We start from the raw sequence: 11,806 nt of genomic DNA, 5'->3' as shown, positions 1-11,806 counted from the left end.
GATCTCTGAGAAAACAGAAACATAATAGAGAGAGAGGGATTTTTATAAAATGAAAATGGTCATCTTTTCCATTCAGTTCAATCCAACAAACACTTCTCAGGAGGCTGTTATACACCAGGACCTGTATCAAATATTGGGATGTAAAGACAAAAACCAATAGCTAGTGCCTGACCTCAAGAGACTTATATTCTACTGAGGGTCTACAATTTCTTTAGAGATGGGTAGAAACAAAGTAGTTTTGGGATAGAGAGTGAGGAACACTAACAAGTGAGAATGATCAGGTGTGGGAGGTGGTCACTGAGCTGTGATTTCATGGGAGCTACCCAAAGACATGGAGGAGAGGAAGGAAGGCATACTAAGTGTAAGGAAGAGCATGTGCAAATGCATAGAGGTGAGAAATGAGTTAGCATGTATAGAGAATAGCTTGTAGGAGAGTTGGATTGAAACATAGAATATGAGATGGTTTCCTGACCCCAAATCCAAAGCTCTCTCTGATATTCCAAGGAGTTATCTCAGAACAGGAAGACAAGGCAGGATCTGAACCCAGATCTTGTAACTCCCAATCCAGGTTACATTCTGTTATACTACATTGGAAAGAGCCAAGCCAATCTCCTTGATTTTAGAAGAAAAGACTGAAACCCAGAGAGGAAAAGCAATTTGTCCCAAATCACACATCAAGTGTGATCTCTGCTCTCTACCTGAGGCACTTTCTACCAGAACATTGCCTCTCAAACCAACTACTAAAGCATAAGAAGAGACCCATATCCCTCCCTCAACACATACATGCACAGAGTTTCTCTTATCCCTTAAGTAATATGTGTTACTGTGGTTTTGATTTGTTTTGGTTTTTTTTAAGCAGTCTTCCAACCCTGAAACTTGTTTACACTTTCCTTCCAGAAATGCTTTGCTGCCAACCACCTCTTGGCTAGAGTCACTCACTAATGGCTAGAGTCACTCACTAATGGCTAGAGTCACTCAATAATGGAAGGAAGAAGGTTTTGCCCCAAGAGATCTTAGCTTTTCCCCAAATTTAAGGAACCTGATCCCTCTGGGCATCTCCCTCTAAGAAGGATTTCCTTTGACCTTCAAAGACTCTCATTTTGATAAATGAGAAGTTCTAGGAGGGGCCACAGGCAATGGATTTCCTCCAACAGAAGAAATCTGAGCCTCATTCAGGGACTAATTCTCCCCAGGGGCTGAGTCCCAACTCCCTTCTTCTCGTGTTGGATGTCACTCAGTCTTCCAAGCCTTCAAGTCTTCATTCTTCAACCACCAAACCCATGTGCCTTATGATGGGTTGACAAAATTTTTCTACCTCTGTCACTTCCATTTTATCATTGTCCAATGTCCCCTATACTTGCTACCACCACCCTGATAGAGAATTTAAGCAAAGTTAGTGGAGAGATCTCCTGGACAAGAGGAATCAAGTTGGTAGAGAAGTTGCATCTGCCCACATCTGGAATCATCTGAGAAGTCCTCTTTTACTCTTAAATAGGTCTCCCACATACCTACCAAAAAACAAATGGATTTCCTCAACCTTAAGATGGAAGGGATGGTTTACACCCATTCTCATCTTGGTGGTGTTCAGGTTTAAAGATGTGTGTTTGTCCTTCCTTGCCAAAGAAGACCATGCCATCAGAGAAATAATGACATGACTTGCACTTGACTTTGTTTTGAGTGAGGGAGGGCTGTGCAGGTCCCCGGCCTCACTTCTCCTCCATAGCCATCTGAATCCAGTGACCAGATATTCATTAAGATGACTGGAGATGACCCAGGATGAGGCAATTGGGGTTAAGTGACTTGCCCAAGGTCACACAGCTAGTGAGTGTCAAGAGTGTGAGATGAGATTTAAACTCAGGTCCTTCTGACTCCTGCACTGGTGCTCTACCCACTGCACCACCTAGCTGCCCCTCAGGTTTAAATATAGTTGTAATGAATCTAATACTCTCTCCAAAACTACATCCCCCAGAAGCCTGCGCAATTTTAGAGGCACTGAGTTTCAAAAATCTCATGAGAAAATGAGATACTGGGCTGGGAGGGGAGGTTAGAACAAGAGACAAGAATAAAAACAATAGCTCTGTTCTTCGCTGAAATGATTTTTTCTGGTTTCCAATGGTCTCTCTACAGTGGGACCTAGATGCCATTCCAAAAGAAATGGCTAGGTCTGCATTCCCAGGCTGATGGAAACCACAATGCTCCCTACCACACTACCACTTCCCATGCTAATACCCTGCCATGGCTGATTTGGAATATGAGAAATAAGAAACGTGGGGAAGGCAGGGCAGGGCAAATGTGTGGCACTTTAATTTTTTGTCTTTGGCTTATCTTATTACTGTTTTAGTTAAATGCCTCTTACTGATGGTTTCATGTATGCAACCAATTACTTTGGTATGGGAGAAAACATATTGGATGGTGGCTTTGAGTCAAAACAGTCACATCAATCCAGGAAGTATGGGGGTGGCCCAGGGTTAGTGCTGTGACTTGAAGGGGCCCTATTACGTTATTTTCATGGGACTTTTTGCTTTTAAAAGCAACTTTATATTTTTTATCTCATTTGATATACATGAAACTCTAAGACATAGGCAAGTCAGAGATCATCGTTCCCATTTTACACTTGTGGAAAAGTGAATCTAAGTGACAGGTAGGATAATGGCATTATGGAATCAAAGCTCAAAGAGTACTAGGAGATCACTTAATCCAACCTCATCATTCACTTTTTACTGGAGGAAACCAAGGCCCAGAGAGGGAAAGTTGACCCAGTGATGGAGCTGGGACTAGAACCCTGAACTCCAGGGCTTTTTTTGACTAAAACATTTCTTTCTAGGGACTAGGTTGCATTCTACTTAAAAGTATGAGAACAACTATAAGCACCACAACAGCAAACCAACAAGAGGAAACTTTTGCCCTCTTCATTGTCTTCTTCTCAATCATGATTCCAAAGAGGAAATATACCAGCTTCCAAACCAGCCTCCCATCCATGCTTTCCACCTGGACCACTGAGACCCATCAACGATAAGAAGGATGCTAGAAGCCAGATATTCTAGCCTTCTCATTTCACAAATGAGGAATCTGAGGCAGAGAAAGGGAAAGAAGTCTCCTCAAAGTCACACCTCCAGGCAGTGGCAGGATTGGGAAGAGCATCCAGGAATCCCTACCCCTGGGCTTCTTTCTATTAGAGCTCCAACCCTGACATGTTTCTCATGGCTGTGCCTGAGGATCTTGACAGCTGCCAAAATGGTGACATCCTGGGCAGTGGGGGTGGGGTTTGCTAATTTCCCATCGAAACCTTACCAAGGGGCACAGAGCCAGCACAAGATCATAGTGGGGAAACACACCCTTCCCCTACTCGTCCCACTCACTGGGGGAAGAAGAAGAAGTCACCCATCCCAGCTCTAACCATCAATCCACTTGTATTGTAAAGCACCTACTATGTACCAGGTGGTAAAGGGGGTAGAGGACTAGGCTTGCAATCAGGAAGACTCATCTTCATGAGTTCAAGTCTAACCTCAGACGCTTACTAGCTGGGTGACCTATTTGCCTCAACTCTTCATCTGTAAGAATGAGCTGGAGAAGGAAATGTCAAACCATTCCAGTACCTTTGCAAGGAAACCTCAAATGGGGTCACGAAGGGTCGGACACAACTGAAATGACTGAACAACACTATGGGCCAGGCACCTGTGATACAGAACCATAAAACAGCCCTTACCTTCAAGGGACTTACATTCTATTGGGAGACAGAATATAGACTATATAAGAATATACAAAATGAGTGCAATGTTTTTTTGGTTGTTTATTTGTTTTGGTTAGAAGACACCAGCAGCCCTGTGGACTGCTTTTCTTCATTAGCATGATTCCACCCAAGTTGGTCAGACTGCTAGGACACTACCTGAGCAGGTGAGATCAGCAAGGGATACCAACATTAGGGTACCCTGGGTGCCTCATTTGCCATACCTCTAAATCCTTCTCCTAGACCAAAATTTCCCCCTGTGGTTCTACTTTCCAGAACATACCAATAAGGTACATAAGAAAAAGAGAAATAAATCCATCTGCTGCCCACAGACCACCAAGGACCTACTAGCTCCCAGAATAAATTGTGTTCCACAAATCATAGGGTAGCTGAAAGACCTCTAGCTAAAAGAGACCTTCAAGCCACCTCGTCCAACTTCCTCATTTTACAGAGGAGGAAACTGAAGTCCAGGGAGGTTAAGCAACTTCAGAGCATGGGATCTTAGATTCAGAATTATAAGGATCCACTTAGCCTAAGCCTGTCATTTTACAGATGACAAAACTGGAGGACACAGATGCTGCACATAAGTCAAAAAGGAAATTCACTCTTTCAATTCTAGTGACATTTTCCCCTCTTAAAACATAAACCATTAAATTAACACAAAATCATAGAAGCTCAGAGAGGAAAAGACTCCATCTAGCCCAACCTATCCTTGAAACAAGAACCCCACTGTAACACATCGGACACATGATCCTCTCACTTTTACTTAGTAAGCTCCTGAGAGAGGAAACCCATTACATCCAGGGGTGGCCCATTCCACTTTTGGACAACTCTTGTCATGTTGTTTTTGGACCAAATGCTGCTAATGTACAGCTATCTACGAGAATGACACCACACAGAAACACAGAATAAAGAACAGGGGAGACCTGAGCACTTATCTAGGCTTGAAGCTCTCAATTTTGCTACAAAGCTTCTCCAACCTACTTCTATTTCCACGGAACTTCATAGGCCAAAGGTGGTTATGGGTTTGGGCCGTAAACCAATCCCCACCTAACCAAATTAATTAGGAAAGTATCAACTGGGGATTATGAATAGAGAGGAATTCAGTTTGGAAAACAAAACTCCCAGGAACTCCAAGTCTAGAGAGATCTCGCTTGGGGAGACAAGAAGTTGCACCATGGTCTGAGAGGTTGGCACAGAAAATACTTCTATATATCTAAGCATCATGACATATTTGCCCTAAAGAAATTATTTTCCCATAGTCTCAAACATGGGCTCCAATACATGTTCATGAATTCAGTCATTCTTGATAAACTCAATTACTTGAATCATTCATTAATGTATTATAGAAACTGTTAGAAAAATAATTTTTAGAAAGTTACAGAGCTAGAAAAACTAGAAAAATGAAGGCAAAGTGAATAAAGAAATTACCTTCTACAGCGTCTCTCAGAGACTGGGACTCCTTGCAATGGTTAACCACTATCTCTCACTCTTCCCTATATAAAGGTTTTTCTTCCCTCCTTCCACATCACAAATTGGCTCCAAACTCAGGAAGTTTGCCTGACAGAGCAAAACTGATATTTAAATGAAAGGGTGAAGCTTAATCCGGAAACTTACACTTTTTAACAAGTCTTGGCTTTAAGGATTAGTTGTTGGGTTGTCTCATCTGCTTTATTCTGAAATGTGGTCATGTGTCTTTTAAGGCATGGGCAGGGCTAAGATGCTGAGTTTGAAAAGGGAATTCTTCTTTGCCCATGGTGTGGAATCAACCTCTAATTGATTCAACCTGGTGGGGAAGATTTCCAGTTTTTCAAAGTACAACTTGCCAGAGCAGCGACTTTGCTTTTTTTCAAATCAGTTACATAAAATCTGAAAAATGCAAACCATGATGACTTGAAATTCAAATCACATTCCCTCTGCTCAAAACATCATAGTCCCCAGCTATCATGTGGCTAACCCATGAGGGTACATTTGTGTTTGGGGAACCTTTCAAAGTTAGGATGGACTCTGTTTTTATGCCTTGAAGATCCCAGATAATGGTCTTCTCCATGACCTCATTATCCCTTCCTTCTTCAGAACTAATGTGCTGATTGGATCTTTCCAGTTCCTGACCCAAGAGACCTTGGGGGTATCTCTCACTAACTCTATGTGACTTTTGCCAAAACCCAAATGTTCTCGGTAGAATCATCAGAATTTTGGTTGTTATCCTCTCAAAATGGATTCTTCATTCCCCTGCAAGCATTCAAGCTCATAAGATATGAGTTATAGAATAGGTTCTATTTAGTTTGACAGAAAAAGTCAGGACAGGGCTTATGCTCTGACCCCTTGACAATCAGGAAAACAAATTTTTTTCCTGAAGGACATCAGATCTTCTCTCTGCAAGAGTCCACCTTCCCCCTAGATTGATACAGTCCATACAATTCATAGTACCAATGAAAGGCTAATTTTGAGCTATGCCTTGGTGCATGTGATTCTCTTTGTCTCTGCATTCTCAGGGCCTGGCACATAGTTGGTGCTTAATCAATACTTCTGGATTGACTTATTGATTAAGGCTTCAAATCCCTTTACTCTCCCATTTCCTCTCTTCTCTCTCCTCCATCTCCATTTGGTACCAACTCTTCCATATCTTGCTACTGAAAAAACCCTAGCTTTGACTCTACAGATCTTTATCAGCAAGGTGATGTCTCTGCTTTTTAGTATGCTGTCCAGATTTGTCATAGCTTTCTTTCCAAGGAACAAGCATCCTTTGAAGTCATGGCTGTAGTCACCATTTGCATTGATCTTTGAGTTTAAGAATATAAAATTTGACAGTCCTTCTATTTCTTTTCCTCTATTTGCCAGGAGATCTGAGGGGTTTCCTTTTTTTAATGTTAAGCTTCAATTCAGCATTTATACTCTCCTCTTTCATCCTCATCGAGAAGCTTCTTAATACTTCATTTTCTGAAAACATTAACAACTAGCATTTATATAACACTTTTAGTTTGCAAAACACATTACAAATGTTTCTTCATTTGATCCTCACAACAGCCCTGGAAGATAGGTGCTGCTATCATCCCCATTTTGTAGATGGGGAAACTGAGGCAGGTAGTGATTAAGTGACTTGCCCAAGGTCACAAAGCTAGTAAATGTCTGAGGCTAGATTTGAACTTGGCATTCAGGACTCTCTAAAATCTGGTGTCTCAGGTAAAGTTCAAAAAAGGTAGATCAAAGCAAGTTCTCTCCAAACAAGGCAATATTTTATGAGTAGGGCACAATTCTACCTACAGAATGAGCCTAATGACTAACTCCATTACTCAAAATTCAAAGAATTGGAGGTGCAGTTCCTTTCTTTGTAAGAATAAGACAAAGAACAGAACAGAGTAGACTGGGAAGTCACACCATTGGTTTATGGAGTTGGCAACATCACAGCAATAAGACATCATGATTGTTTCCATTGAGGGAAACGTGCACACACATACATAGCATTGGGACCACCCCTCTTGGTTTCAGAGGAAAGTTTGTAGATTTATGGGACCCAGGTGCATCCCAAAGCCATTGGTAGTAAATCAGGGATAGCAGATAGAGAAGTCTGGCAAGGAGATAAGACCACCTTTAATTATCAAGGATGAGGCTAAGATGGAAGACAGTTTCTCTCAAGGATAATACATGAATACCGTGGCATTTCTCAGTAGCTACAATTATGAGGGATAACAAGTTTCCTTAGAACAAAGTGATTTGCAGGTGGTAATGAGATAACAATTACCTTAGAAGTAAAATGTTTCTTGAGAGTATTGAATCTATAACTTTGCTCAGAATTTATCTTTCATTAAAAGCAAACAATTGGGGGGGGCGGAGCAAAGATGGTGGAGTAGAAAGACAAATCTGTAGAAGCTCCCCTCCATAGCCCATAAAATACCTATAAAAATAACTCTAAACAAATTCTAGAGCAACAGAAGCCACAAAACGACAGAGCGAAACAGGTTTCCAGCCCATGGCAGCCTGGAAGGCTGACAGGAAAGGTCTATTGCACAGAGTGTGGAACAAAGCACAGCCTAGCCCTGGCGATGCGGCACCAGCAGGGAAAGGACCTGACCAGAATTCAGGGCTCCACCAGTAGTAGCTGGGGTTCCCAGTTCCCTCTAGCCACAAACACCAGAGACAGCTTCAAAGGTCAGTGAGAAAGCTTTTTCACTTGGGTGAGAAGGGATCAATGTCCTCCCCTAGCCTCAGCCCCAGGTGGTGGTGCCAGCAGAATTTTTCAGAGCCCTTGGTCTAAAGAACCTGGGGGAATTTAGCCACTGATCTGGGTTTCAGCCCTGAGTGCTAGTCCTGGGGTAAAGAAGAGTGTTGGCATGGTGGAGTTGGTGGATGCTCTAGAAAGGAAATTCTACTTGAAGATCCTGAGCAGAAAAGCTTTGGTAGCTCCCAGATCAGAGTGCAGGCCTGAAGAGGAGTAAACTGCTCTCCCTTGATTGCACCACCTTGGAGGAAATGAGAACTTACAGGTCCCCAGGGTATCCCCTCCTCTTGACAAAGGACTCAAAAGTCAAGTAACTGGCTAGGAAAATGCCCCCAAAAGGGGAAAAAATAAGACCATAGAAGGCCACTTTCTTGGTGAACAGGTATTTTCTTCCATCATTTTGGATGAGGAAGAACAATGCATACCATCAGAGGAAGACCTAAAATTCAAGCCTTCTGCATCCAAAGCCTCCAAAATAAATATGCAATGATCTCACGCCATGGAAGAGTTCAAAAAGGATTTTGAAAATGAAGCAAAAGAGGTGGAGGAAGAGTTGGGAAGACAAATAGGAGAGGTGCAAGAAAGTCATGGAAAGTGAATCAAAATCTTACTAAAGGAGTCCCCCCAAAAATGCTGAAGAAAACAACACCTTTAAAAATAGGCTGACTCAATAGGAAAAAGAGATCCAAAAAGCCAATGAGGAGAAGAATGCTTTAAAAAACAGAATTAGCCAAATGGAAAAGGAGGTTCCAAAGTTCACTGAAGAAAATAGTTCTTTCAAAATTAGAATGGAAAAGATGGAAGCTAATGACGTTATGAGAAACCAAGAAATCAGAAAACAAAGGCAAAAGAATGAAAAAATGAAAGATAATGTGAAATATCTCATTGGAAAAACAACTGACCTGGAAAATAGATCCAGGAGAGACAATTTAAAAATTATGGGACTACCTGAAAGCCATGATCAAAAAAAGAGCCTAGACATCATCTTTCATGAAATTATCAAGGAAAACTGCCCTGATATTCTAGAACCAGAGGGCAAAATAAATATTGAAAGAATCCACCAATCACCTACTGAAAGAGATCCAAAAATAGAAATTCCTAGGAACATTGTAGCCAAATTTCAGAGTTACCAGGTGAAGGAGTTAATATTGCAAGCAACTACAAAGAAACAATTTGAGTATTGTGGAGGTACAATCAGGATAACACAAGATCTAGCATCTTCTACATTAAGGGACTGAAGGGCATGGAATATGAAGAACGATGCTTACCACCAAGAAAAGACATAAAAGTCTTCTTCATCTGAAAGCTTGGGAGAAGATACCTGTTCACCAAGAAAGTAACCTTCTGTAGTCTTCTTTTTTCCTCCATTTTTTGGGCAGTTTCCCAACCAGTTACTTGACTTTTCGGTTCTTTGTCAAGATTAGGGTATACTCTTGAATGGCAAATACGTCCAAGAATCATACAGCTGAAAGGAATCTCAGAGGCCACCTAATTCAAGCTATTCATTTTACAGATGAGAAAACTGAGGCCCATGATGTTGGTGGGGTTAAGTGATTTGCCCAAGGTCATATAGTCATATAGCTCTCTGAGTTCTGAGACAGTGTTCTCTCCTGTGTACCATGCTGCCTTCCCAGTGCCTCTATATTCTAAGATGATGGACAGGTCCCAGGTTCTTGCTGAGAAGAGGAATTCATGTCTTTACTGACAAAGGAGAAAATTCATTCAATTGTTGATTCAACAAGTATTTGTTGAATAAATGATCTATGCTCAGCATTATGCTTGGCACCAAGGAGGGGGTAATACAAAAAAAACCGATTCCTGCCCTTGAGAATCTTCCAGCTACTCAGAAACATAAAGAGCCAGGAGCCCATATCAGCTAAGTAACAACCCAAAAGAATCTATGCTAAGGCCAAGGGTCAGGTAAAGACAGTAGATGCTTCACAAGTCCCAAAGAACAAGGAGTCTCAGCTGTAGGTTGCAATGTCTGGGAAGGCTTCCCAAAAGAGGGAACAGTCAAGCTGCTAATTGAGGGAGGGGTAGGATTTCTTGAGGCAGGGAGAAGAGAGAGGAGAGGTTGGGAGCAGAGCAGTGGTGAAGATTCAGAGCTAGGAGTGAAATGCTGGGCTTCCAGATGTCAGTTTGGCCCAGTGAGCAAAGAACCACAGCCACCTCCTCACTTCCGTGAGGTTTGTGAAGAAGTGGGAAAGGGAGATGTGATTAGAGAGGTATGTGAGTGCCTCCATGGCTCCCTACTACTGTCAGGGAAAGTTACAGGTTCATAGGATCAGAGCTGAAAGGAACAGAGGACATCCAATCTAAACCCCATTCCCCCCTGAGCTCCACCTAGTTTCTGACCTCCTCTTCCTCCCAGGCTAGGACCATCTTTCCCTTGATCTGGATGAGATGTCATGATGACCCTGTCCCTGTCAGAGGCAGTTCTTCTATGAAGTCATGGTGTAATCCCATTCAAGGCTCTTAGCCTTCCAAAGACTCCATTTCCTGCTCTTAAAAATGAAATGATTAAAGTAGATAATCTTTCCAAAGTCCCCTCCAACTCTTCTGTGACTTCAATCTTTCTCTGTGGCTTTCACTAAGAAAAGCATCACCTTTGGAGATCAGACTTTATTCCTGAATCTTTTTGATCAATATTAGCTAAAGATTCATTGATTTTGTTAAACTTACTCTGGTTTTTTAAAATAACATTTACTTTCTGTTTTATCATTGCTCTAATTTTCAAGATTTCCTTTTTTACTTTGTTGTTCTAGAGTTATCAGTCATGTCTGACCCCATCTGGGGTTTTCTTGGCAAAGATACTGGAGAGGTTTGCCAGTTCCTTCTCCAGCTTATTTGACAGATGAGGAAACTGAGGCAAACAAAGTTCAGTGACTTGCCCAGGGTCACACAGCTAGTAAGTGTCTGAGGCCCAATTTGAACTACGTCTTTCTTACTCAAGGCCCAGTGCTCTACCCCCAGTGCCACCTCACATTCACATACTTTGGATGTAGGTGTTCTAATTTTTAAAATTCCAGATTTAGATCCTTCATGCCATCTTTGCCCATTTTGTTCATGCAACTTTGTAGAGAGAGAATTTTTCCTCAAAGGATTGTTTTAGCTACATCCCAGAAATTTTGGTATATAGTTTCATAATTATCATTTTCTTTTTCTAAATAAAAAACAAATATTGGTATATTTTGTTTATGTATCACCAACATTCCCCAAGTTATCTCTCCTTCTCCCCTTCCCAGAGAATCATCCCTTATAATTCATAAGAGAGGGAGAGAGAGAGAGAGAGAGAGAGAGAGAGAGAGAGAGAGAGAGAGAGAGAGACTGAGAGAGAGTGTGTATGAGAGAGAATAAAAATTTCAACAAAACTAATGGATATACTGAAAAACCTATTTTTTCAAACCTTGTTCTGTCTGATAACACTATTAACTATTATCTGAATTTATTCCTGACCTACCCATTGTTCAGCATGTCAATATTAAGTCTTTTTCATTTTGTCCTGTTTTTTGTTGTGCTATGATCTGCCAAAAGATACTTAGTATTTCTGGTGTTTGGGTGTTTTTTTTAAACATTTATTTATCCTTACTCCATGTCCTGGTACATGATCTATGTATATGTGGTCCTGAGAAAGGGAACCAAGATCTTTGAAAAAAAACAGCACTTAATTTTCTGGATCAATTCTGTAGTCTTTACTTTTGTTTCATTTTGTTTCTTTCTCTTCTGTCTTTAATAATTTCCTCTTTTAAATTTACTCCCCAGCCCCAGAATGATGTCCAGTCTCCATTCTTCTCCTGGCTCTTTGAAGAACGTCTCAAGGATAAAAAAATCCTTCTTTCTCACCTTTCTTCTCCTTGATA

The 11,806-nt window shown here is 41.3% G+C and overlaps 1 pseudogene; it reads right to left on the bottom strand.

Annotated features, from left to right (window-relative positions):
* Positions 1-8,029: 8,029 nt before the first annotated feature.
* Positions 8,030-11,806, bottom strand: part of LOC140522614 (aldehyde dehydrogenase, dimeric NADP-preferring-like) — a 37,336-nt pseudogene continuing 33,559 nt past the window's right edge.

This window comes from Notamacropus eugenii, chromosome 2, assembly GCF_028372415.1.
Source record: "Notamacropus eugenii isolate mMacEug1 chromosome 2, mMacEug1.pri_v2, whole genome shotgun sequence".
Taxonomy (NCBI): Eukaryota; Metazoa; Chordata; class Mammalia; order Diprotodontia; family Macropodidae; genus Notamacropus; species Notamacropus eugenii.
This window is presented reverse-complemented; position numbering and strand designations above follow the sequence as displayed.